The sequence below is a fragment of the Triplophysa dalaica genome, chromosome 17 (genome assembly GCF_015846415.1).
Source record: "Triplophysa dalaica isolate WHDGS20190420 chromosome 17, ASM1584641v1, whole genome shotgun sequence".
NCBI lineage: Eukaryota > Metazoa > Chordata > Actinopteri > Cypriniformes > Nemacheilidae > Triplophysa > Triplophysa dalaica.
The window spans coordinates 16,943,111-16,965,139 of NC_079558.1; the positions used below are offsets into that span (position 1 = coordinate 16,943,111).

The 22,029-nt window shown below is 38.9% G+C and overlaps 1 protein-coding gene across 2 annotated transcripts in view; it reads right to left on the reverse strand.

The window, feature by feature from the left end:
• Window positions 1–22,029, reverse strand: part of raraa (retinoic acid receptor, alpha a) — a 105,704-nt gene that overhangs the window by 51,862 nt on the left and 31,813 nt on the right. The window contains exons 2-3 of one of the 2 annotated variants that reach the window (XM_056771682.1): window positions 9,009–9,054; window positions 8,875–8,920 (exon numbers count right to left, since the gene is read on the reverse strand). The exons of the other annotated variant lie outside the window; for it this stretch is intronic. The gene's annotated coding sequence lies outside the window, so the exon portion shown is untranslated. The remainder of the gene's footprint in view (window positions 1–8,874; window positions 8,921–9,008; window positions 9,055–22,029) is intronic. 2 annotated transcript variants of the gene reach the window in all.

A 22,029-nucleotide genomic window follows, 5' to 3' on the forward strand; every position in this document is an offset into this window, starting at 1 on the left:
ATCGCATCCAGAAATAAAGTTTATGTTTACATAATATATGGCTGTGTTCATATTTATTTTGTTTTTATAAACACACACACACACACACGAACACATGCATATATTAATATATTTAAGTCTGTGTGAAATAAAAAAATATTAATTTTTTTATGAAAAATTGCAAAGTTTATTGTAAATAGTTTATTAATGTGGGTCATTCTCTTTTTAAAATTCATAATCTTGGCCTCATAATCTTCAGTTAAAATCTAAAATTGCACTTAACATTAACGCATTTGGCAGACACTTTTATCCAAAGCGACTTACATTGCATTATACTATACAATTGTTTCTAAATATGTGCAATCCCTGGGATCGAACCCATGACCTTTGCGTTTTTAGCACCATGCTCAAACCACCGAGCTACAGGAAAGCTTATTGTACTGACTATCCATCTTAAATTACGTATGTTAGACGGCTTGGGCCGAGCATCCGTGAACTCCTCCCCTACAACTGTAAGTCTGCTGATTTTTTATACATCCAATCAAATCGCAGGGAAAGACAAAAGCCACGCCCACTATTTTTTTCATTTGAAATTCCATTTAACTCGGAAATGTGTCAAAATATAGAACTTAAAACAATCGCAACTTTCTGGTACACGGGGACCTTAAGAAAATATACATATTAATAAACATTTATATTTTAATTATTGTTACATATACATGTAAATATGTGTACATGTATGTGTTAATAAATTCAAAATTTATACGCACAGTACAGAGACATATATTACGTTAACACAAACCTTTATTCAGGATGCGATTAATCAGCTGGCTTGACAGCCATAATTTGTTTTAGGCTTGTTTGTGACGAGTTTACTCACTTTCCTCTCTGCTTTCATATTCGTCAATTTTTGCATGAGCTTTAAGATACAGTTGTGAAAGGTCAAAGGTAACGCTTACGCCATAACCTGACTTATGACCAAGCATACGACTGAAGACAATGTTTATTAATATTTTTCCTATACATACCCATCCTTTCGCTTTTGTAGACATTTATTACCACATCGGAGTACTGTATTAGTTTTATGATGGATGAATTTAGAGCTTAAAACCATAGTATTACAAAAAAAAGCACAAGGATATTATTCATATAAACTCAGTTTGTATTCAGCTGGAGAGAGAAAATCATACACCTGGAGTGACAAATGATGCAAGAATTTTCATTTTGGAGTGAACTTTTTCTTTAAGGAGACACAAAATGCAACCCGCTGTTGCAGATTTCCAGTGAGATCAGTCTACTTTATTACACAATTAAAAATGTATGCAATGTACGCTCTAAAAAGGTGTATTAGTCTTTATTATCTTTTGTGCGATTTACCTTTTAAATTGTATGTTTCTAGATGACTAACTGAATAAATAATTAATATTTAACTATATTGGAGATTAAAATCTCTGGAAAAAATTGTCCGTAGGGTGTGAGTGCGTGAGTGAATGAGTGAGTGTGTGTGCCCTGCGATGGGTTGGCACTCCATCCAGGGTGTATCCTGCCTTGATGCCCAAAGACTCCTGAGATAGGCGCAGGCTCCCCGTGACCCGAGGTAGTTCGGATAAGCGGTAGAAAATGGATGGATGGATGGAGATTAAAATGATAAAATGAAAAAAATGAAATTGTGCTTCTGGACCGGTGTTTCATCTTGTGAAAGTGCTTGATACAAAATTGATTTACAAAGTGATTTTTCACTGAGAACCTTCCCTCTCAACTTCAGACAAACAGTGAATATCTGATTTCCATGCAAGTAAATACCTATACAATACAATATCACACAGAAAAAAATTAATTTAGTGTTCACAACCAGATGTGAAACTGAGTAAAAAAGTGTCTCTCAGATACTGGCTACTACTAATTCTACTACTAGAGCTCTGTCTGATCAGATGTCATCACTTGGGATATAAATAATGCCAAAGATCACATTTATAAACCAATTCCATGAAAGACTTGGTAAGCAACTAACTACAATAAAGTTGATTATTGACGTGCTAATTTGGAACAGTGTTGCAAAAGGAAGTGATCAGAGACTAGATTTTAAGGACTTTTGGATGCAAACACGCTGTCTTTGATTCTACATGCGAGTGAAAACAAACATTCACAGTACATTAGGACGTTACAGTAATGACAGACTAACATTAAAGCTGAAGAATGAATGAATGTGAAACAGAGAGTGTGAATTATAGAGAAGTGATGCCGGGCTGGTAGAAGCGACAGCTCTGTCGTTCTCTTTCACATTTGCACAAAACTTTCATTAGTGTGGATGGCAGGGTGCGAGAGCAGCCATATCTTTTCCATTAACGTCGCTCGCCATAAATCAGACTAATCTCTCCTTCAGGGCGCACGCTAATGACACAGCCACCGCTAGCCTTAACTCACACGCGCCGGCGTCTGTCATTACGGCCGCCGCCCCCGCGCCAACCCAGATGAGCTTGATGATTGGTCGGGAGACAAACAGACTGCCGCACACATGCCACGCCCACCAAAGGAGGGGAAATACATACAATCCATTTTATGATCCCTGAAAAACAATTAAAGAAAACTAAAGTTGTTATTGTGTTGCCTTCATTCTGTTCCAAACTGATATGAACTACTTACTAGATTTGTTTATATATATACAATATTTCTAACGATGTACAGTGCATATTCATTTTGTATTACCACAAACACATACAAACATGTACACATATTTAGGAAATTTTTAAATGTATTTATTTATATTTACAAATAATTTAAATTATATACATATATAATTATATATGATGTATACATTTTATATTTTGTATTATTGTTTGTGCATGTGTTTTATAAATACAAAATTAATGCACAGTACACTGACTGAAGTACTTATCAGTATTATGAAAACACAAAACTGTTTTGCATGATTAATCGTAAATATTTCATATAAAACAGATTTTACCTAAATGATCTGGTCTTGGGTAATTTTGTTAACAAATCGGTGAGATTATGACATTTTGGAGGAAAATTACGATCTCTGTGTATTTTTCTCAATATCAATCATTCAAGCAATCAATCAATCAATCAATCAAAATCTGAGACACTAAAAACTTTGCAATCTAGAAGAAACAATTGTGAAATGAAAGAGATCACATCTGTGATTTTTCTTTCTAATGGGGACAATTTCATCATTAATCGTCGTTAAGGATGACACGTTCTTTCTTGAACACATACACAACATATTTCACACAAAAGCACACACAAAAACACAATTACCACCGAGACACTCACAGGAAACCCGACCGGAAACATCTTTGTCTCTCTCTCTTTCGAACAAACACACAGAGTGCTAATATTACTTATGATGGATAGCTCAATAGCGCCCAGCACTGGGTAATTTGCGTGTGTTTTGATTGGGTGCAGAGTGGGCGAGTGATTAGCTTTCAGGATTTATGATTATGGCTTATCAAACAATAGACACAGCATGAAACTGCTACACACACACACACACATGCGGTATCATGGGCAATCAAACAGCGTGGCTGACCCTTTGGGAAATATACACAGCATCACGCACAAAAGCTTCCAGCATAGGGCGACACACAACACTCACATGTGCTGTATGATAGCATAACAAATAACACATTTTTACAACTGTATCAGCATTACAGAATTCAACATTATGGATGTATTAAAAATATATAAAAGCGATCAGAAACCGATGTATCGCAATATATGTATTTATTCATATTATTATTTTTGGAAGGAGAAATAGTACTTTAGCAGCAGTGTGAAATTCCAAAAATATCCCATTTCGGCTACAACACCGTGGTAAGTATTCACTTATGACTTATATACATGGTCCAATGCTATGTTTAAAACTTTCCGTGATAAAAATCGGTGCCATAAAACTGTAGGTGTGACCGGGGCTGTTTCAGGGATTTGGCATTGGGTTCCTCTTTCTCTTTGGGGTAACAAATCACAGGAGTTAAAGTGGGATTTAGAAGTGAGCATAAACTTGAGCAGCCCGACAGACATAGCAAAATGTCTGCCATGACCAGATTAAATCTTTCATATTAACAAGTGTGAACACATCTTCACAAACCTTAAAAAAACTTTCGAAAGTGGATTTTCAAACTTCATAGGGTCAGACTTCGTTCCTACTCTCAAAAATATCAGAGTTAATCAAAAATGAATGCAAAACGTTGAAAACAAAGTCATAATCGTGATGGAAATGTTAATTCATACTGCAATTATTGGATTGCTTGTTTATAAACCGTTATACCAATGCTGTTTGATTCCTTAGAACAGTGGTTCTCAAAAATGTTCATTGTAGGACTCCCTTCGTGTAGGGTGCCACGCTTTGCTGACCCCCCAAATAAAGATTTATAATCTTAAACTTATCATTTTAATTCAACCAAAAAAGTATTCAGTTATCCAATGATAGAACATCACTTCTTTCTGTTGGTGATCTTAATTTTCTGATGTTTGGTTGCATAAAATCTATAATACATTTCTATATTACATAAAATGCCACAAAATCTGTGGCCCCCCTGGATTCCTCTTGGGCCCCCAGTTTGACCACCACTGCCTTAGAAAAATTAGCCATGGTTTTTATTATACGAAAATGTACAACACAGTTACAATGACAAATTCCTGTGAAATCAAGGTGGTAATCACTTAGGTTTTTTGGCAAATTATTTCATTTTATGACAACAGTTGTACTACAAATACCACAGCAACTAAACTTTGGCTATTGTGGTAAGACCATAACAATTTTGTGGTTATGGTTTTACTAGTCTCAGTCTCACGCCAATGGACCGTTGGCTAAACGTCTGATCTAAATAATACAGAGGTGGACAGTAAGAAAGTATATTTACCCGAGTCAGGAGCGCAACTGCACATTTTCTGAGTTATATGCGAGTACAGTATTGGTGCCCCCCATCGGCCACCCCAATATAGGAAACACACAACAAATAAAAAATCTGCAAACAAGTTGTACTATATTACATTTGGAGTCATTCTAGTTACTGTATATGTTACATCATGTGAAGGTGACAATTAGATTTGCATCTATAACAGAAGCATGAAGGTTTCCTTTTACAGAAACACTTTTCCAACTGCTTCACAGTTTAAAAGATACAAAATTCGGAAAAGATAAATAACTATCTGAAAACTAATGAAACAACAGAGCGAAATGTAGTAAAAGTACATAAAGTTTATGTTCAGACATACACAATAAATTAGGGCTGAATCTAACAATTATTTTAACAATCGTATAATCGGACGATTGTTTTTTTATTAATCGGATAACAGGCTAAACATTTTTTATTTGATCTTTTGCTTATAATAACTAAATAAAAAACCCAAATAAGGCTATATATTGTATTCTTTTAAAAGTGAGTTTCACTTATGTAGTCTAGAAATTTTGACATTTAAAACCTTTACCAAAAAGCTTGTCCAGTTTTAGACAATAAAACTTATTTAAATATCCCACATATAATTAGGCTAACAATGGAGTTGTAGACCATAAGAGATGTGCTGATGAGGAAATAAACTTATTTTGATCTTCAAAGTTATACATTTAGATTATTCCCTTTCCTTCAACAAAAAGTATTATTAACATGATGTATTATTACCAGAATAAGACAAATAAGACGTTGGCTATAGCAAGTGGTTGATATCCTTGGGACAACATCATGTTGACCCTGGGACAACATTTAAATCAACCAATCAAATTTCAGAAAGAAGTTTACAGTTTATTTTAAGTTTAATCTTCCATCCAGGATTAGGTGCTTCTAGACCATAGTTATTCACTTCTCATTTCCCTCTGATTTAAGGGGTTAGTTATGGTTAGGATTTGGTGTGGGTTTAGGTTTCATTTATAAAAATGTTGTCCTTAGGTCAACAAAATCACGTTGTATAAAGCAAATATGCAAACGGCCTTGTATTTTCCCATTTAAGCCTACTTTAAAACGAATGCTTGGTTTGTGTTTCATTAATATTTAATAAAAACACAACAATAACATAGCCTATGTTAAACATACCTTTACTGTGCATTATGATTCAAATTTCATTGAAAAGTGAAATAAGATGGATAACAGACATCATATCGCAAATAAATAAAAAATCTTTGGATTTTCCCCTTTCTGTAAAACATTTTTAGTTTGTGGTTCACATTTTATGTCTACACACATCATTAAAATAAAACAAAGACAAACTTACATTGAACGCAGAAATTATGTTTTATTAACAAACGTTCTTTTGTGCTCTTGTCTCTGTCATCAATTCAATCATTAAGCTGTTTTAGTGTCCACACACAATCTCTCCGGTGCACTGTGCTGAGCGCTGTTTACAGAAGAGGCATCTGCTCGCGTTATGTGAAGAACACGGACCTGACATTCAAAATGCAAAATGGGTCGACATATGGGGGAAAATCGTCCGATGTTTAATGAAGAAGCCGATAACTAGCTTATATGCGTGATAGAGGGAGACTTAACCGCTTTATCAACCATCTCAGACTCTCCCGAATGTGATTATAAAGCTCCTTCACAAACATAGATTTATTTTATAAGCGCCAAAGATGAAGCCTAGGCCTAGAGGTGAACTGATATTGTATTAAGATATGAACTACCACTCAGGCAACGTTATATAACAAAGATTTACAGAGGTGAAATGATAATCGATATTTATCCACTCGGACATTGTTTTTACTTGTCAATTTACTTGTTTTTCATGTTCTGTTCTGCGCATAGGGAAGTTTCTTTGCTCGATCCATTAAGTCATTTGCCTTTCAAAGAGTGATTGGGTGACCTAATAATTTGATTAAATAAAATATATATTTATTGAACTCGTTTAAAATGAACTAATTTAAATGAAACCAAAACGTTTTAGATAATGACTTTTTCGTTCACTTTCGTTTTATAAATAAACCTTGAAATAATATTTTGGTACCATGGTGCCCCTTGTGCGGCGCCCCTATTCACTGCATATACTGCATACCCCATTTTTGAGCCACTGACCTGAGAACTGTCCTTAAGTACACTTTTTGAGCATCTGTACTTGGATTGAGTATTATTTTTTCAGAATACTTGTATTTTAACTTCATTACATTTGAAAGACAAATATCATACGTTTTACTCCACTACATTAATAAAAAGGTCCAAATGTAGAAACTCTTTTCTATATTGCAGTTTTTCCTGTGTGGGCAATTTATCAGGCTTGCGATCTGCCAGGAGCTTTCACTGTCAGTATTTCAATTTTTCTAAGCTCGCGGTTTTCCGGCTTTAGCTGCAACTCCCGCTAAACTAACGTAAACATCGGGGCTAATACACAGCTGAAAGAGCTCTTAAAAGGCAAATAGAACAATAAAAAAACAAAAAGGCACATGCTAAAGTGTGATGTAATCATCTGTGGTTTAACAATGTGTGATGCATTGTTAAGAACGAGCGCTACAATCAGTCAAAGATCATAGAAATATTTTCATGAAAATTATCGGCATAACGGCTAAACGGTAAATAAACATCATAAATTCTTTAGAACAACTGATACTGTGAGCTATTCATTGTATTCAATAGGTTGCTTCAGAGGAGTAAGGTATACGACAATAAAACAATGCGCCACTGTCATAAAGGACATTTACTTTTGATACTTGAGTACTTTTAAGACACGTACTCCTGTACTTTTACTTGTTGCTGTTAACTTTTGACACGTTCGTGATTGTGCACCGATCTGTTACTACAGGGACATTTCCATGCCTCTAAACATGACACGGCACCAAACGAAACGTTATTGGTTGCTTGACCTGTCAGTCATGTGGCCTCTTGGGCAGGACTTGGCCAAAGAAAGCAGCGATAAGTTCCAGACCTTCAATATGAAGGTATGGCTACTCAAGACTATACTTTTACTATAGCTAAAAAACAAAATAAAAACTACTATGGTTGTAAAATAATCACATTAATATATTATTCAGTACAGACAAGTTGTCCTATGTAATTAAAAATCCCTGAATCCCTGTAAATGCCGATTATTTACTTCTTATTAAAGTACTAGGCTACGTTGTTAGCTTGGCAGCATGCTAAATCCCAGCTCTACTACTGGATGCTACGGTGAGACCACCAAGCAACTTCTGAAAGTTTTATGAAACATAAAACTTTTTAAGAGCTTGAAGAAACTGTGATGACAGCAGTATACGCACACCTCATAAATCTGCAGCGAGCTGCAGGAAGTGTGTATCATGCTTTGGGGACGCATCTCTGTCACAGACTCCAGACAGGATTGCAGCGTTCTTGCCAACTGTCACATGTTCCTCCTCTAACACAATGCAAATGACTTGAAACATACAGCAAAAGGCACTGGCTTGCGACCATAAAAACATCATGTCCCGATGAGGCCCAGAGCTCATAGTGAGCTTTTACATTTTTGATTCCTTTTCTTAAGGAAAGCATCACTGTTTCTGCTCATATGTTATGTATTCAAAGAAATAATAATTAAGTAACATCCAAAATATTCTTGTCATGATCCTGTCTCATCTTGTCTTGCTTTTCTAATCTTGTGGCAGGGTCATGACAGTCCCACGTCTTTTGTGTGGAAGCACATGGTCATTGTTTGTTTATGATGGCCATGTGCTCTCCTGTCTCATCTCCTAACCCCGCCCCCTCGTTTAGCTTCCCGCCAAATTTCCAGTTTCATTCCCGACACCTGCTAAGTGCAATTATCCCTTGTTAGTTCCCCTATGTAATGTCCTTGTGTTTGGTTTAGTTTAGTTTAGTTATCCAGTCTCTCTTGTTTTTTGCCCTCTCGTGGGAAGTCTTTGTTTGAAGCTCTTTGTATTGTTATGTTTTCCCCCATCATGGGTCGTTATGTTTTGTTAATAAAAGTTAGTTTTCTTACCTGCCGTCTGCACTTGGGTTTTCTCTTCTTGGTGTTTGTGACAATTCTAAAGTACAGTAAATTTAATTTTAGATTAACTAATATAGACCTAATAGTGTACAAAAGTCAAAATGTGGGTGAAAAAGTCTTCAAACCTGTATCCTTAACTTTATCCTGTGCTGTGCCACAAAGATGCGAGTGCTGCTAGGGAAGAAAAGAGATCACATGTTGGATACATGAACCTTTGAGAAGAAAACGCATTCTTCTAAATGTCTCTTCGGAGTCTCTTGTGTCTAAATATGAACTCATTTTAAATTCTTCCACAACCAAATGACCAAAACTTCACAACCAACAAAGCTCTTTTACTTTATGCCAATATCTGCCTCATTTATGTCCCTTATGGATTCTGAGGAATTCATGACAAAAAAGACAAAGAAAAGCAGATATTTTAAGAAATGTCTTATCAATGGGACCCATGTTGTTTGGTTCCTGACATTCTTCAAAATATCTTCTTTTGTGTTCCACAGGTTTTGAATGACATGAGAATGTAAAAATGTGCATTTTCATTTATTGGGTGAGCTATCCCTTCTAATGCTCCTGAGGCACATAAGACAACCCTCAACGCAACAAGTGTTTCTAATGGGTTGTAAATATTTATAGAATCTCAAGCTTCAAAACATAAGTTAGAGGAAACAAGGTGCTCAACAGCTCATTCCAAACCATACAACAGAATAACTCACTGTTCCAAATCCTAATGAGCTCTCCACTTAGGTAGCATTTCAGAATCTGATGTTATATATATATATATATATATAACATGAATGGGTTTGTACACGCATGAGAAAAGAATGTTTTGAAGAAAAAAGGACAAAAGACGAGAGAGACAGGAAGGGGGTGGGGTAAAAGAAAAACAGGACGAGATTCATTTTTCATCCCTCCTCCCCACAACATCCATTCATCCATCCCCTCCAGTCTGAGACAAACTGAGAGGCTAATGTCCATTGTGTCTGTGTGTGTGTTAGTCTAGCACACTATGCATTGCTGTGCGGTTGCTAGGATGTTCTGAGTTGTTACTAGGGATGTGCTATGTGGTTGGTACAGTGTTCTAGATAGTTGTTATTCAGTTGCTAGGAATTTTTGATGGATGCATGGTAAAAAAAACACCCCAAACTCTCTATATTTTGGTTCCAACATTTGGACTCTGTTCCATGTTATTTTCAGATTCATTTAATCTTATAGAGTTTATCATTACAGTATCCTTGAGGTGCATATCACAAACGTACACTCATAAAAATAAAGGTGCTTAAAAGGTTCTTCACAGCTATGCCAAAGAATTAAAAAAATGGTGCTTCAAAGGTACTTCGATGCCATAAGAAAATTTTAGTTCCATAAAGAACCATTCAGTCAAAGGTTCTTGAAACCTTTTTAAATAATCAGAGGAATCTTTTTCCGCCACAAAGAACCTGTTGTCAAACAGAAAGGCTCTTCAGATGTTAACGGTTCGTTATGGAACCAAAAGTTTCTTCTATGGCATCGAAGTACCGTTTGAAGCACCTTTTTTTAAGAGTGTACAGGTTCAGTTGAATGACTAAAACTTAGGATATGATATCGTGGTGTTGTTATCTGTGGTGTTAGGCAAGCATGTGTGTGCTCAGGTTGAGAAATCTAGACATCTGAAACAAAGTATAGCTGTTTCTGCATAAACCTGGTTTGGCTTGTAAATGAGATGAGCCGCATTCTAAGCAGCAGTGCAATACAGATGGTGTTGAAGGAAGAGTGTCAGAAGAGAAAAGATGGGTTTGAGACGGTTCTTTTTCTCTGGAGAGATGCCTGCAGTGCAACCAGCTGACTGAATCTAAACCACATGGCCTTACTGACTGGCATCAAACACACATGCGCACACACACACTTTTGAGCACACGTTCAGTTCCTGCTGTCCACCCACACATACAAACCCTCAGCAGTAAATAAACTCTCTAACTCGCTCTCTCTCTGACACACACACACTTTTAAAGCTCTATCCTTGATTGCTTTTTATAGATGTAATGATTTTTGTATTTTTCAAGATAATGATATTTACTTTATCCTACACCTGAATCTACCCCTCACCTGTTGATATTATTAGATTCAAAGCAAAAGATTTTTCTTGAGCCTTTCACACAGTGATGACAAATATTTCATTATATCGGTGAGGGTATTTTCAAATGTAAAAACTTGGCCCTCACAAGCAACACAAACACACACACCCAGTTGTGTGTAATTCACTGTGAGGTGATGTATTGTTCTGACCTACATCTCTCAGTGTGTGTGATGGGTTTGATGGACTTGGCTTTTACTGAGTGCTGTATAACGCCTGAACACGCAGTCAATCACTCATTGTTTGCTGCACAAACACTCTTCCCTCAGTTTCGCACAGTTTTTTTCCAGTCTAAACTTTTCCAACTGAAATCCAAATCTTCTTTTTGCAAAAAGTAAACTAAGTAAAGCAATAAAATCCACTCTCTCACGGTTTAAAACGCCACCAATGGCATTATGATGAAAGAGCAAAAAGTTTATTAAACTATAACAAAGTAGGCTTGCCATGAAATGTAGCCCATTATGAATGTGTGGTCACGGTTGTATGTTTACATTCATTTTTCAATGACTGTGGCTCATCCAAACAGAATTGAAAGCCAGAACGATCCGTCAGGATTATAATATTCTGTGGTCGCTCACTCAACCTTATGTTGTTCAAAACTTTCTTTTAGCAAGCCATCAATGTCTACTTTAATCGGCTTTCAGACTGACTGACACTCAGACAGTTCACAAATAGGGATAAAGTATAGAAACCTCAAGACCTACCACCTTTCCCAAATCAACTGGAGGTGATATAAACTAAGATTTTTCCAACCTATGAGGTATTCAATTGGTAATAACTCTTAAAAATAAAGATACTTCACGATGCCACAAAATAACCTTTTTTGTCTAAATGGTTACATAAAGAAACATTTGCATTCGAAGAACCTTTCTGTTTCACAAAGGGTGTCACGAAACGTGTGGTGATAAAGAACCCAAATGCAGGCAGCGGTACGGGGTAACAAAATATCTTTATAAAACACAAAACAAAAACCCACAATGGGGTAAAATACAGGGGATAAACAAAGACAGCCAAACAGGAACGAAAAACTCACGTAGGGTAACAAACTGTAACAAAAATCAAAAGGATCCAAAAACAGAGCACTGGAAATGAACGCTGGGACACAGCATATGGACTAAATCCTGGGTACAGCAGTTCAGACGAGCAAAGTTACAACTATGTCCAAGACAGAGAATACCAGGGCATTAAATGGGGAGACGAACAAAGGATAATTACAATAGGCAGGTGTGGGTAATAAAACACTCAAGGGAAGCTAACGAGGAGACGAGAGGGGCGGGGCCATAGACGAGACACGAGAAGGCGCATGACAGCCAATATCTAAGCCATGGCATGTCCTTCTCACACAAAACCCTAGACTTAGTCATGACTCCGCTGCAAGAATAAGAATAAAGATAATATGATAGCGGAATCATGACATAAGCCCCCCCCTCAAATGAACACCTCCAGGTGTTCACCAAGGGGTAACTAACAAGACAAGACAGACTGGGTAACAGACAAAAACCAACAGAACATTGAAAACATGATCACGGGCAGACAGGCAAATATCACACTTCGGTTAGGGTGGCATAATATAAACAACAGACATGGGAGGGGTGGTGGGGCAAAACAAGAGTTCCTAGGGGGCAGTCCAAAAGGGTATGGATAGGGTGGGACAGTCTTAGGGGGAGTCACGGTCCGGGGTGGCGCTCTGGAGCGTGAAGCCCCGGGGGGATTGACTGGGGAAGTCCAGTTGGGAACAGGGGCAGGCTTGGTTTCCGGCTGGAAGGCCGGCTGGAACACTGACTGGATAGGGCTAGACGCCGGCTGCTGGGCCGGGCTGGGTGCCGGCTGCTGGGCCGGGCTGGGTGCCGGCTGCTGGGCCGGGCTGGGTGCCGGCTGCTGGGCCGGGCTGGGTGCCGGCTGCTGGGCCGGGCTGGGTGCCGGCTGCTGGGCCGGGCTGGGTGCCGGCTGGACCTGGACCGTGGACTGAACCGGAGCCGTGGCTGGTGCCTGCGGTGGAGGAAGCAACCCCCTCCTTTGCTTCTTCCTTGATCGGACCACAGGGCGTGTGGGCGGCTGCAAAGAGGTGATAGGGGGACTAGTGAGCCTTACCATCCCAGTGGTGAGAACCCGGTCCTCCGGGATAGAATCCAGGTGTGAATGGGAGGAGTCCTGGGGGCCGCTGAAAGCGAGATCCTTTACCAGATCCTGGAAAGACCCCCGGATCATCCTCTCCCGTTCCTCGGGCGGAGGAGGACTGACGAGGCCAGCAAGGAAATAAGACTTCAACAGGACCTCTGGGAGAAAGCCCCGCCTAGCCACAGATCCTCGTGGATAATCCTCCAGGGTCCGATCACCCTGGGGAGGAAAAGGGCCGTTGCCTTTCTTGACCTCATTGGTGGTTGACTGCCACCAAGTCTGGGACGAGCTGCTGCCTGCTGGGTTCATTAGTGGCTCGTTGGTTCTGTCACGAAACGTGTGGTGATAAAGAACCCAAATGCAGGCAGCGGTACGGGGTAACAAAATATCTTTATAAAACACAAAACAAAAACCCACAATGGGGTAAAATACAGGGGATAAACAAAGACAGCCAAACAGGAACGAAAAACTCACGTAGGGTAACAAACTGTAACAAAAATCAAAAGGATCCAAAAACAGAGCACTGGAAATGAACGCTGGGACACAGCATATGGACTAAATCCTGGGTACAGCAGTTCAGACGAGCAAAGTTACAACTATGTCCAAGACAGAGAATACCAGGGCATTAAATGGGGAGACGAACAAAGGATAATTACAATAGGCAGGTGTGGGTAATAAAACACTCAAGGGAAGCTAACGAGGAGACGAGAGGGGCGGGGCCATAGACGAGACACGAGAAGGCGCATGACAGCCAATATCTAAGCCATGCCATGTCCTTCTCACACAAAACCCTAGACTTAGTCATGACTCCGCTGCAAGAATAAGAATAAAGATAATATGATAGCGGAATCATGACAAAGGGTTCTTTGTGGCGAAAAAAGGGTGCTTCCGATGATAAAAAGGAAGAGATGGTTCTTTAAGCAGCTCCGACTGGTTCTTTGCGGAACCAAAATGGTTCTTCTTTAGCATCCCTGTGAAGAACCTTTTAAGCACCTTTATTTTTAAGAGTGAACATAGCTTAGACAGTTAACTTGTATTTAAACACATAGAAGAAACTGGAATGCCCAATACAGCTCTTGTTACGGAAGTCTCACCGTCCAAATGAATAGACAAGTTTTTGCTTGGCCTTTCTGAGAGTTCTAGCTGAAGTGAAAGCTAATTTTGGTGGGTGACAATGGAAGTGAATCTAAGAAAATTTCAGTAGTTGTAAGATAGAAAAATGTTCTACATTCACTACAAAAAACATTATTTTTTAAGTTTCAAAATCCTTTAGTCCCTAAATTGTCCCAATACAGGACACAATTTTACAAGCAGAATGCTATACTAAAGATAATCATTTAGATGACAAGGTACGATAGCATGTCTATTAAAATGTATTCACTGCACAATATTCTTTGGCTGTCTAGTGGCAGACAGAGAGAGAGAATAAAAAACACTTGTGTTTGGTGATGCTAGATGTGCAAAAATGATACGCTTCAGTCACTGACTGTCTGCACAAAGAAGCCGCCGAAAGATCAGGAGACAGTCATCTCCTCGAATCCCCTCCACCCTAGAGCCGAACAAACCCCCCTCCATCACACACATTGACATCCCTATCAGATTAATGATGCTGGGGTTAACGTCCCTATTTGTGTTTGTGTGGTGGGGGGGCACCATTCAGAATAATAGTTACTCACTCTGGTTTATTTCATTATGGCCAAGAGAGTCTTTACATTAATAGATGTGTGTGTCTGTGCATGTCTGATTTCTAAAGCCTCTGACACCTGTGTTGTATGTGAATGTACGGCCATTTATCATTCTGTGTGTGTGCGAGTCAAATGACCGGCCCACACTAATGGTGTCAGAGTTCGAGGTTAGGTCCTAGCACTGATGACCAGAAGCTGCCCTGCACACTGCCTACAAGTTAGTCCTGTCTTAAAGAGTAACTATCACAACGTCCTTAAAATGACATTTTAGGTGTGTAATGTTTCTGTGTGTGAATGTAAGCAGTCTGCCAAGTTACAAAGCTGAAAGTGAACGAGTAACAAAGTTATTGGCTTGGGGAAAAATGAGTCGACTCTGAATCACGCGAACGAGTCATCTGTCGTTCAAATTTCAGTTCCGCGTCACATCTGCGTCATTCTGCGTAATGCCCGCCTACGTTCCATTTACGACACTGCGATGCTGTATGCGGTATACCAATCACAGCAGAGACCATCTGACCAATCGCATCAGAGTAGGCTGACTGAAAGCAAGCGGGTTTAGACAGATGAATCGCCGAATGAATCATTTGATTGTCAGTGAAGAAGTAAGGCAATAATAACTGCCTATCATTAGAAAATGAAAATGTTTTTAGACCTTGTGTGTACGTAAACTTGTCATTGGACACTCCATAAAGCAAAGTAGGACCTTAAAAATCACAAACTATTTACACTTTAACATCAATGAGACCTCCCTTTACAACATACACACACAAACAAAGCAACTACATTTAACAAATTTTTACCTCAGTAGGCAACGGGCCAGTTTTTGTTTATACTTATGCGTTGTTGTCTGCGTTGACAGGCAATAACCACTAGGAATCAGTGTCCACAGGCGTGTTGCTTGTGTAACCAAGACAAGAGCCGAAGAAGAAGCCATATGAGCCCTTTAAAGTGCTGTTACATTGAGAGGTGCGCGTCAGGCTAGGATAGGATAGGCGTCTCTGCGTAGGCTACGGCGTAGGTCTGACGCAGAAGTAAAAATCCCCCTTTATGAAGAAGATATTAAACTTTTTAACTAAAGTGAGTGAGTATATTGATACAGTCAAAGGACCTTTTTTCACATTGCCTACAGCAACTACCAAAAATCTTCCATGATCATATTAATATGTAAACAGGCAGTAAAATGATCGGAATGGTTACGTAACTGTAACTGTAGAGCATTAAATGAAATCAACCAAGTCTACAACCCGCCAGAACCAAAACATTGCCCACAAGAACTACGCAACTTAGAATTACCTCGTGTTCGAATACATAACTTCCCGAATTATATGAATGTTTAATTTCGCGTTTGGTTGGTTTTTTTTTTGCAGAAAGAATGCCGAGCGGTATTTGCAGACGACATTAAAATGTCTGGAATGGAACAGAACGCAGAACATTCAAATCAATCCTTTCATGGTATTGTGTGAGTATTGACAGAGCGCATTAGGCAGATGAATGGATGTTGGAGACAATGTAGTGATGTGTGGAAAACCGCGCAGGAGCTGAGCTCCGGGGAAAGACTGTTGGTTGGATTGATAGGTCAATAACCACTGCCACACTCCGAGGCATCATTAGTTGCAATTTTACGTGCTGCAGCGTTCTCGCGGGCCATTCGTTAAGATAAACCAATCAGCTATCAGCTCTGTGCATGGCTCTCATCCATTAGCGACTCCTAAAGTCACAAAGCTGGAACCAAAGCTGAATATATCTGTATGGCCTTCTTCATTAAATGCATTTAACGGATAGCTATTGTATTTTGACCACTGTCTCAACTAAGTTACTTTTGCATTCTCACCGCTACTTTTGTAGAATGAGACCGCAGTAGTTCAAAGTCGCCTGAAGGTGTTAATGGATCGAATGCATTTCTCCGAGTGTGAAGGAGTTCTGGCTAAAGCAGGTGGGCTATGACCAATGACCTACTAGAAGACAAATGCGTTTAGCAGGAGGGCTGCTGACGTTTATGTTTCATGTGGTAATGGACGATGACCCTCAGGGGTCAAGGGTCAACCGAGCTGAGACTCATTCCAGCACAGTGGACAGAGGCTGAAACTTAAGCCAATCAAAACAGAGCGTGCTGGCATCCCACACACGATTCAGAATAAAACTTGCAGATGACTCAAACTTCTGCAGTAAACAGAATATGGATTGGATTGTTTGGTACTGTGGGTCAAAATGTTTTTAGGAGGTTACGAAAGAAACGTCTACTATATTTTGCCACAAATTAATTCATCACTTGGTAGGAGCTCGCAAAATTCAGCAGATTCCAACCAGGACAAGTTTCTTTTTTTTTAACCACATTTTCCACTAATTGAGTGAGGAAATAGTGCTGTTGATTGACTTAAAATGCCATTTTATACAGTCATTTGACAGTGAGAGTATCCCCTTAAAGTTTAGAAGACTTCTTTAACAACTGAAGAGCATGCAAAGGTAACTTGCATACATAATATTTAAGCAAATAAATAGAAGCCGTGGAAGCACTGGTGATCCCAACTTCAAGAGTTAGGAGCACCCATCCAGAAATGAATAGTTGAAAACAAAATTTAGAAAAGGTTTATTTCAGAAGAGCAGAATAGTAACAATTGTAGCATTAAAACATGCATGTGAAGTCTGTTGTGTTTTACATAGTCACAATGGCTTCATGATTTCCTAAAATCATATTTTTTAGGCTAAAATTAAATACGTGGGAGGAAAGTGATCGGATCTTGCTGTCAATCCTCCTAACAAAAAATCCTCCAAACAAATAACACATCATATTATATGCCTATATTGAGCAGATAAGACGGGAACACGTTTGTTTTTTGAAAATGTCTGTTTGTTATTATATTTAATATAACGTAAAGCCACGAGGTGCGCTCCCATTGCATTGGTAAAGAAATATGTAACGTCACCGCTTATGCGCGAGACGCACGCAAACATCCAAACGCCTCCGAAAAAATTATGATAAAGTAGTGCCGCGGCATACAAAGACACATTCTGTGTGAATGGCCGGTCACAGTGCAACATTGAAAAGGGACCCACTGAAACAGTGTCGCGTTGCGCCGCCTTCCGCACGTTGTTTTAGCGACATACACCGATAATGCGATATATTAAAAAAAAAATTATAACAAAAACACACAGCGGTATTCGGTATGAACCGTTATATCGCTTAGCCCTAACCTAGACTACATGAAATATTGTGCCCAAATTCAAGACACGTTTATTCTGTTCATGTAGCTTTATTGCACCGCGAGTCATGAGGTCAATCCTCACATTCTGATCAAATATATAACTTATAATATAACAAACGGTGAGTCACTTTGTATAAACATATCTGCCAAATGGAAACCTGTAAATTTTAAAAACCAATAATAAAACTACAAATGGATTTTAGTGTTTGATTTCAATATTTGAAGGGCATTTTCATTTAATATTGTATGATAAATACACATCCATTACTGGTAAAATGGGTTGGAGAGTGCAAAAATGCAGTGGTTTGCGAAAATGATTTTACATCATGCAACAGGAATTTATTGGTGCATCACAGACATTCATTTACTAGTAAAAATAACAGGTAGGTCTTAATGTGCTTTTCTAGTTTCTCCAATGTGCTGTATTCCTGCATGAATTCACACTGTCCTGAACCTTTCCACACCCACAAAACAAACACATTCCAGCTATCAACTGGAGATCAGCGATTTCTCCGCTGTGTGGACTTCATGTTGAGGTTTTCTGCATCTCAAAGTGTTCTCCTGAGAGAAAGGCCTCAGTCATCATCTCACACGTGTCTCCTCTCAAATTTCAGAAGAGATCTCAGGATCTCAAACTGTGCTCAGTTTTGCCACGATACTGAAGTCTGCAGTCGAGTCGGATATCTCAATATGAATTCTATTGTATGAAACTCTCCACGCTCTCTACATTCACTTTACAGCACTTGTACTGTACGTCAAAAACATCACATCTGTGCGTCTTATATTTCTTTGAAAAGAAACATCTGGTACGAATATAATACTTTCATTACAAAGGATAAGCAGAATTCTCCAGAGATATGAAAGAGCAACATCTGAGCAATAAAATTGCCACATAATACAAAAAACAAATACAGTACATGCAGGCTAATGTTCTTCCGTTATGTTTTAAACTGTCTGATGTAATTTGGTCAGCAGTGTTTTTAGTATTCACGTACGATTTGCAATGCCTCATACATACTGCAGAATAAAACTGACTTCAATAAAACAACACAAAACAAGTTTCCAGACCATTAAAGTTTCCCAGTCTGTTACTGCCCCAGAGATGACTCACATCTTGGATATAAAGCATAAAGTTTCGACACCAATGCAAGGTCTGATATTTCAAGTCTTGCGCAAAGCACTGTGTGTTTACAGTATGCCTCCCGTCCTTAATGACTGCAGTTAAAAAGCAATACAAGACCATAAACAATACCATTTTCCAATATACATTAATGATGCAGTGTGCCCACATATATATTGTAGTCTCAGATTTAATGGTGATGGTTTTCTAGAAAACATGCAAGAAAGCTATTATTCTTCCAAAAGAGTGTAAACACAGCCTCGGTGGTGCTTTCAAAATGTTTCTCTGTTTGTGTTCTGATGTTTTTTTAAACTCTAGCTCAAATATTGGTGTGAGTTTGGAATGGAACTATCTTTTCTAATGAACCAATGGCAGATAAAAGGAGGGTCTGGGGAAACTTTTTCCTAAAAATGTTGTGAAAATTGTTTCCTAAAAACTCAATTTCTAAAGCTGTTTGGTGCTTCGCATAGATGAGCTTCGTGTTATTTTTGGTGACAACATTTCGCTTTTGGAGCTGTGGTGTGCCAACTTTTTCCCTTTTTGTGGTTGAACACCCACATATAGTCTTTTGCTTGCCTGCACGTACAGTATTTGAAAGTTGTGTTCACTGAAAATGTATCTTAGTTATAACTCTTATTTGTACTTCAGCATATTCAAAGGTGTCAAATGGCAAGCAAAGACTTCTGCAACATCTCATGTACTGACAAGTTAAAATATGCTAAAGCGAAAAACATAATATGTAATATTTTCCTCACAGCAATTTGTGATCCTGGACCACAAAACCAGGCATAAAACATAATTGACTGAAATTGAGATTTGTACATTATCTGAAAGCTAAATAAATAAATTTTCCATTAATGTGTGGTTTGTTAGGATAGGACAAAATTTTGCCGAGATACAATTATTTGAATATCCAGATTCTGAGGGTGCAAAAAAATCGAAATATTGAGAAAATTGGCTTAAATGTCCTGCAGCAGATTGTTGCTAAGAAGAAACAGGTTTGTTCTAACGCTCTCTATTGGCTTACCGCTGCATTTCTGTTGTGGAGAGTAGATGAACCAGAAAGCAGAAGTTCCAAGGTAATCATAGACACCAAACGGTCAGCAGCGAAGTTTGTAAACATGTTTTCTGCCTTTTTTCTGCGCTTTTTCTGCATTCAGGGGCAGACTGGCCATCTGGCATCTGGCCATCTGGCACACTGGGACTTTTCCCAGTGGGCCGAATCTAAACATGGGCCAAGCATTCACCCCGGATGGACAAGCCGGCCACCGCACAACTGAGAACCGTTCTGGGCCAAGAAGTCCAGGCCGTTTTTTAGTCCCATTCCAGCCCTGGCTGCATCCACGTATATTTGTGGTAGGAAAGTGACAAAATATCTTCACGGATCACAATCTTTATTTAATATCTTAATGATTTTTGTAATAAAAGAAAAATCTGTAATTTGACTTGGAATGAACAAGTACTGTGTGACAAGCACTTTTATTTATCTTTATTGGTCATATGGTGTATTTGCGAAACCCACTTACTTACATATAGGGTGACAAAACAATCATGAAATATGGAAATACAAGGTTTCAGAAGGACAGCAGCGAAATGGTAATGTGGACTACTTTTATTGTGCTTTCATCATATTTGTATGCCTTTTCTGGTTCTTTTTAGAGGTAGACAACATGGTATGTCTACATTGTTAAGAAAACAGCAGCAGAAAGAAAAAGTCACACTGTACAGACCTGTTATGACAACTGTATTGTTGAGAGAACTGTTCTTTTATTAAAATCGATGAGTCAGCAACCCTGCACATGTACACTCACACAAACACACACAGAGCTCAGAGGTCACACGCTTTAAATCACTGCAGGCTTACAGAACAGTGAAATGTGTGTTATGACTAATTTGAGCCCGATTTATTTGTGCTCCGCTCGAAGTGCTTGCATGCAGCATTACATGCCCAACCGAACGATCGCGTGGGGCTGCAAAAAAGATGAAGATAGTGCTTGCTCAGTCCCTGATGAGTCCTGTCTCAGCCACATGTGTTTTTGTTTACTGACCATCTTCAGACAGACCTCTTTGTCTCGGGAGTCATCAATCAAACGTCTTCTAATCCAAACAGAGAAGCAGATGAGAGACAAAGGGAGGAGACGGGGGTAGGCGGAAGGAGGGGTCGGGAGTTGACCTGGGACCAAAACCCTCGATAAATCAGGACCAAACAATAACAAGCGCGGCTTAATGTTGCCGAGATAATTCATCAACTCAGCACGAGCTGAGAGCGGCCCACTCTGAGACACTGTGGGAAGATGGGATATCGCTTATCTGAGATCAGTGTGTGTGCGTGCACTCGTAAAAATAAAGTTTCTTTGGCGCCCATTAGGGGATTTTACATTGACTCCTCGTAAGAAACAAGCATTCACCACTTTATCAGGACCGGAAACTGTCAACTCTTTTTGATCCACTTAGTTTAGTTTTCAGTTTTTATTTTGAACTTAAGAGTGCAGCTTGGACTGTCCGACATAAATGCATTAATTTACATTTCTTTTAAAATTAACAACATACACACACCCAACTGGGTAAAGCTTTAAGTGTGGACACGGAGCCAGTACAAAACAGAGACCCATTACAAAAGGTGTGTTTGTGTGTGTGTGAAAAGTGCTTACAATCTCTGAGTCCACATCAATATTTTTCATCCCTCCTCAATCTCCTGTCCCCCTCTCTCTCTCTCCGTGTCTCTTTCTCTTTATGTTCTCTTGGATAGTTCTCCTCTGACTCATGTGACGGATCATATTTTTCCTTCCTCTGTGTTTCACTCTTCTCTTATTACCTCGTTTGTCCTCTTACTCTCTACATTTTCTCCCGCCATGCCAATCTCAGGTTATTTGCCTGTGGATTTGGTTCTCGTGAATAACCCTTGCCAACTTT